The sequence below is a fragment of the Sinocyclocheilus grahami genome, unplaced genomic scaffold, assembly GCF_001515645.1.
Source record: "Sinocyclocheilus grahami isolate Dianchi unplaced genomic scaffold, SAMN03320097.WGS_v1.1 scaffold42.1, whole genome shotgun sequence".
Lineage (NCBI taxonomy): Eukaryota > Metazoa > Chordata > Actinopteri > Cypriniformes > Cyprinidae > Sinocyclocheilus > Sinocyclocheilus grahami.
In genome coordinates, this window is record NW_015505221.1 from 2052499 (window position 1) to 2058988 (window position 6490).

At 35.3% G+C, this 6490-nt stretch overlaps 1 protein-coding gene across 1 annotated transcript in view; it reads left to right on the forward strand.

Annotated features, from left to right (window-relative positions):
• Nucleotides 1–6490, forward strand: part of LOC107582280 (neurobeachin-like) — a 288543-nt gene that overhangs the window by 158896 nt on the left and 123157 nt on the right. The gene's annotated exons all lie outside the window — the stretch shown is intronic.

Consider the following 6490-nt stretch of genomic DNA (forward strand, 5'->3'; position numbering starts at 1 on the left):
GACAAATCTTATTTTTTTAAATGAAACAGTTAATTGAACCTTTAGATTAAAAAAAAAAAAATGTTTTAGGTTGAGTATTATATTTGATACTTCAGGCTTATATTGCTCATATAACATGATATAGTGAAGATATGGAGCTCACATTCAAGGAATTTTAACATGACTTTTCTAAAAATTATGGATAATTAAGTAAACCTAAGTAGCTTCAGTCCAGTAAGGGTTCATTAAAAAAAAAGATAGCAATATAAAAGTTTTTCTTACATATAATTTATAAAAATCATTAAAGATTGGCTTTGTATAAAGGCCTTGTACTTATTAAAAAATATGAATTATCAATCAGAGGACAGAAGGCATGTACAGTAGTAGATTTTGTACAAAATCTTTTTCTGCAAATACCTTAGAAATGTGTTTATCATATATAATACAGTAGGCATTATAGGGTTAAATTATTCCATACCTTTTCCCACATTTTTCCTCCTTGGACTGAAAATAGTGTAATAGTGACTGCGGTAAACACACCGCAGTCATCTTCCCTTTAAATCTCAGTGACATATTACAGCTTGCTGACCTTCAGAGTCCCTTGTTAAGCCTTCCCTTTCAAAGGGGTCAGGGTCCCGATGTTGTAGTCAGAGCGGGAGATATTTAACATACCTTCTGTCAGCCCATCACTCTTGCACTGGGAGTCCATAAGGAAGCCATTACCTCAGCATCTCTTCTTCAGAATCCAGTCGGTCGGAGAGCTCGGCGGGGCAGGAGCTTTTAGTCATTGAATTGCACCTCTGACTCTATGAAGTCCATACCGCTAACCTCCCGACTCGAGAGTCGATCTGTACATTTGCTCTTAGTTTGTCCTGACAAAGGTGGCGTCCTCCAGACGCTGTGGCGCTCAGGATGCATCCTGCTGTTTTGCTCTTCTCTTTTTGAAGATTTCAGATGACCTTTCCCTTGTTGCATTGAACATTTGGATTTTTTCCCCCCTCATATCTCTTTTATGCCGTCTGCCCGCTTTGTTGCCACTTGGATTTATTGCCGAGTGAAGCATCACATTGAGACTCAAGCTCCTAGTTTTCTCTTCCTCCGCCCCTGTTAGACATATAATGTTACCAGAGCTCCAAGAGTTCTTGCCATTAGAAGCTCCCAGGGTAGAAACAGCCTGATATATCGATTGCCCAAAGAGGGGATGAAACCAGAGCCTGGGCCCAAAACGACTTTCAGACGTAGGAAAGTCTCTTTGGAGCCAAAGCCTTCATAACCTGCTCGCTGTAGGATCTGATTTAGAATGTTGCCCAAACCAGAGGGCTTGGGGGAAAAAAAAGGCTTGATTTTTATTTTTAGATGAGCGGGAGAGGAGGTAAAAGAGAATAAGATGAAGTGAAAGCTTTGGGGTCAGTAAATTTTTTTTATGTTTTTGCAAGAAGTCTCCTAACCAAGGCTGCATGTATTTAATGTAATAAAAAATACATTCAAATTTATAATTTTAAATAACCGTTTTTTATTTTAATGTATTTAAAAATTCAGTGTATTCCTATCAGAAGCCGTTACTCCAGTCTTCAGAATGTTCATTCAGAAATCATTCTGATATGCTGATTTGATGGTCAAGAAACATTTCTTATTATTATAAGTGTTGAAAACAGTTGGTGTGCTTAATATTTTTTGTTAAAACCACGATTATATATATATATATATATATATATATATATTTTTTTTTTTTTTTTTTTTTTTTTTTTTTTTATGGTTTTATTTTAGAGTTCTAATAGCCCTGCTAGAAATGTGATGACTCTTGTAAAATACGTGAATTGTTAACGGTAGAGTGATGTGTTCGTGATGTCAGAGGGGTCGGCATTCAGTCAAACTTGTTGCGATGGTTTTCAATAGAGGTAGCTGAAAGGTTGCAGGTTCAAACTCCTCAAGGGTTCGTCCGTGACCTTTCACCCCTGTGTTCTGGGTAAAGATGATATACTCCATTTTTTTCAGGATTTTTAATAAATAGAAAGTTCAAAAGAACAGCATTTATTTGAAATTAAAAGTCATTACTGTCACTTTTAATCAATTTAATGCATTCTGAATAAAAATAATTGATTTATTTTTGATTTCTTTTACAAAAATCTTACTGACCCCAAACTTTTGAACTCTAGTGGTGCATATATGTATGAAAACTGTTTAACTTTTTAAAATATTGTATTATTTTATATATTATGTTTATACCTATATTTGAAAAATGATGTATGTATGTTTGTTTGTTTGTTTAGTTTGTTTAGTTTATTTTCCCCCCTGTTAAATTGTGGGGCGGGTTTTGTTTTGCACCGCACAAAACACATTTACTGCCCATAATTTCCATCTGGACAACAATTTAGTTTAAGAATGTTCATGGCATTTTCTTCCATATACTGAAAGTAGATTGGGACCATGAGCTGACAATTCCCAAAATTAAAAAAAAAAAACATAATAAAGGCATGATAAAAGTAGTCTATATGGCTTGAGCACTGTGTTTCATATCTTCTGAAGTCATACAAGCAGCAATTTGAACATCTAAAGACAGGGGGGTGAGAAAATGATTTCATTTTTGGGTGAACTATCCCTTTAATAAATGCTTGGAGCACAACTGAACACATCCCACATCCCACTACGAATCATGTCGCGGTGGGAGACGTCCTTGCTGCGAGTCCAACAACCTCGAGCCTTTCCCCTTCTCATCTCCGCACTAATGCACCCAGACAGCGGGACGTTCACCGCTCGTGACCTTACGACCCGCTTTGTTTCGCGAACTGTCACTTTTATGAATAAATTAGTGATAATCATCTTGCACTTTTTTATTTATGCCTCCTAATCACTGTTATTCATCTAAGGCCGCCGACAGCCGGTGTCTCTATCCAGTCAAGTGGCAGCGGGTGCCGCAGAGGTCAGCCGGGTCTGTTTCGTTTAGCAGCTTAAACACACATAAAGGATCTAGCGTGGAGCCGGAGAGATTTACAGATGGACGGCCTCCAGATGTCGGGAGCAGCGCTGAGCAGATAAAAGCAAAGCGCTCCCTCTGTCTCTTGACAGGTTGGATTGAGATGCTGCAAATTCTCAAGAGCCATTCAAGTCTGTGGGTTACAAAGCTGGGGGAGGAAAAAAAACTGTCTGGCTGAGGTGCACAGCTCAAGCGCAAGTGCTACAACTACAATTTCTTTTCCTCCCACGGTTTTTGTGGGGCACATTTTTGGCTAATGACTGCGTTCTCAGCTGAGGACGTTTTGGCAGGCAGTTTTGACAGGAGTGCTTGACAGCTGTGACTGGAATTTGGAGGCGTAGGTTAAAAGATGATTGGAGTTTGAATGAAATTAAGTTCTTGGCTTTGAAAAAGCATGTACTCAAGGTTTCAGTGAAGCAAGGAGGTGACTTGTCAGATCATAATCATAATCATGAAGGATAAGAGAACCAACTGGCTTGCATATTTTTTTCCTGTACTTTTGAAAAAAAAGAACGTAAACAGTACAAGTAGAAATATACAAAAAGATCATAAATTTGGGATCAAATATAAAGGTTAAAGCTGAAGTACTCATTTAGTGTATGGTAAAACAGTGTTGTCTTTTTATATACATAACTATATAACTATAAAGACCTATTTATACTGCAAAAAATAAATATATAAACAAATCACATATTATCTGAAAAATATTTAAGTTTTATATTTACCTTTCTTTCTTTCTTTATTATTGTTAGCATGAATAATTAAAAAATTAATAACATTATAGTGCTTTCTATTTAAGTGACACTTATTTATTTTTATGTAATATGTATAATAATTATTTATTATTGCTATTAGTTTATTGCTATTTACGTTTAGTTGACATTGATGTTTGTTTATTGTTTTTATTTTCTGTTCAGTTGTTTACTTTATTATTTATTTACTATGTTTAATGATTTATCATCATCATCATCATACTTTTATATTTATTATTATTTTTATTTACTATGTATAGTTATTTTTCATTGTTATTATTATCACTATTGTAGTTGTTTTATTATTATATTTAATATTATCTTCTATTTACTATGTATAGTTCTTTTTCATTGTTATTATTATCACTATTGTAATTGTTTTAGTGTTGTTATTATTATTATTATTGCTACTACTACTTTCTAATAAGATGATACTTTATTTAATTTGTATAATTATTTTTGGTTATTTTTTATCATTGTTGTTTTGTTTATTTATTAAAATTTTTGTTTCCCAACTATTTTTCTTTTAACATCTCCATGGGCCCCCTTGGCGCTCCCTGGCCCGCAGTTTGAAAACCCCTGTGCTAAAATACAAGATAAACTGTCTGCATCAGCTCTTAAACCCAGTGTGTCAGCTTTTGCTAGTATAAGCCCCTCGCTGGAGATGGCAGGCCGGAAGTGATCTTCTCTTTTACATAAGGGATCGCATTACAGCCTTCTGGAGGTACATGTCATCGCTAATGCACATCACATGGACGGCATACTTGTCTGAGCCCCCCAAAATCCCCTCACAATCACACTCACCTCCCACTGGAGACCCTCAATCTCCAGCATGAAGAGAAAGAAGATAAAAAAAATGTCTCAAAAGAAGTGTGTTACAGTGCTGTAGTGCAAAGGCTACTTGAGAAGAGACAGCGGACTGGGACTTGGCTCTCTGTCATTTTCTTTTGGCAGGCCAGTGTGCCCCACATCTGCATGGATTTCCTTATTTATTTTTGTCACGTGGGTGCTGATCTACTTGAGCGGAGGCTAGTGAAGAAGCACTGAGCTGAGGCAGCCGATCCCATGCGACGAACCGCCTGACTGCGGAGTAGATAATGAATGGTGGAGGAGAAATAGAGAGAGGGAGGCATATTGGGTCAGTTACAACATTTGGAGACCAGATGCGCTTCAGTGTTGTCTCTTTCTGGCTCAGTGAGGGGTATGCTTACCAGTGTGTGTGATTTTTGATAATTTTTTTCTCAAACTTTGATAGTTTTTTTTTTTTCTAGTAGTCAGTTCAAATTATCAGTTGTGCTGTGCAGCTTTACTGTGGCTCCAGAAGTATTTTATACTAAAAGGGGTAGTTCACCTAGAAATAAAATTCTGATATCAGTTACTCACCCTCATGTTGTTTTTTTTTTTTTTTTCTAGTAGTCAGTTCAAATTATCAGTTGTGCTGTGCAGCTTTACTGTGGCTCCAGAAGTATTTTATACTAAAAGGGGTAGGGATGCACGATATATCGGCCACCATATCGGTATCGGCCCATATCGGCTCATTTTTTCTGTTATCGGTATCGGCCTGATAAGAAAATTTGGCCGATATCTTAAAGCCGATAAATAATGCATTATTTCCTTCAGAGACACTTCAGATGCGCGCTGTTCGTTTGCAGCCTTTTGTGCAATTGTACGTTGTAATATTGTGTTTATTTGATGTATATCTGATTTATCTCATATAGAATGCGTTTGGTTAAGTTAAAAGAGCGCTTCAGTTAATAAAATTCTGATATCAGTTACTCACCCTCATGTTGTTCCAAACTTCTGTTGGTTTCTTTCTTCTATGGAACACAAAATAAGATATTTTAAAAATGTATTTTTGTCCATACAATGAAAGTTGATGGGGTCCAATGGACAAAAACAGTTCTTCAAAATATCTTATTTTGTGTTACACAGAAGTAAATGATTACAGAATTTTCATCTCTGGGCAAACTATCCCTTTTGTCAAATATATGAATTTCTGTACATTATGTAACCAAATATCAACACAAGTGGAATGTTTAATGCGTGTCATGAACAGTATTTCTTTTGCAAAAAAGATGTCTGTTAGGCTTCAAATTATAATCTATACATGATTCTTTAAAAGTTAAGGGTCCAACGTGACAGTAAACAGTTTTTACCATTTACAATGTAAAAAAATTGTGTTCTTTTATACTTTGTTCATCAAAGAATCCTAAAAAAATATATGCTTATGCTTATGCTGAGCATAAGATATCTCTTTCATAAAAAATCTTCTTGGCCCAAACTTTTGAAAGACTATCCATCTATCCATCTATCCATCTATCTATCTATCTATCTATCTATCTATCTATCTATCTATCTATCTATCTATCTATCTATCTATCTATCTATCTATCTATCTATCTATCTATCTATCTGTCTATCTGTCTGTCTGTCTGTCTGTCTGTGTCATGAACAGTATTTCTTTTGCAAAAAAGATGTCTGTTAGGCTTCAAATTATAATCTATACATGATTCTTTAAAAGTTAAGAGTCCAACGTGACAGTAAACAGTTTTTACCATTTACAATGTAAAAAAATTGTGTTCTTTTATACTTTGTTCATCAAAGAATCCTAAAAAAATATATGCTTATGCTTATGCTGAGCATAAGATATCTCTTTCATAAAAAATCTTCTTGGCCCAAACTTTTGAAAGACTATCCATCTATCTATCTATCTATCTATCTATCTATCTATCTATCTATCTATCTATCTATCTATCTATCTATCTATCTGTCTATCTGTCTATCT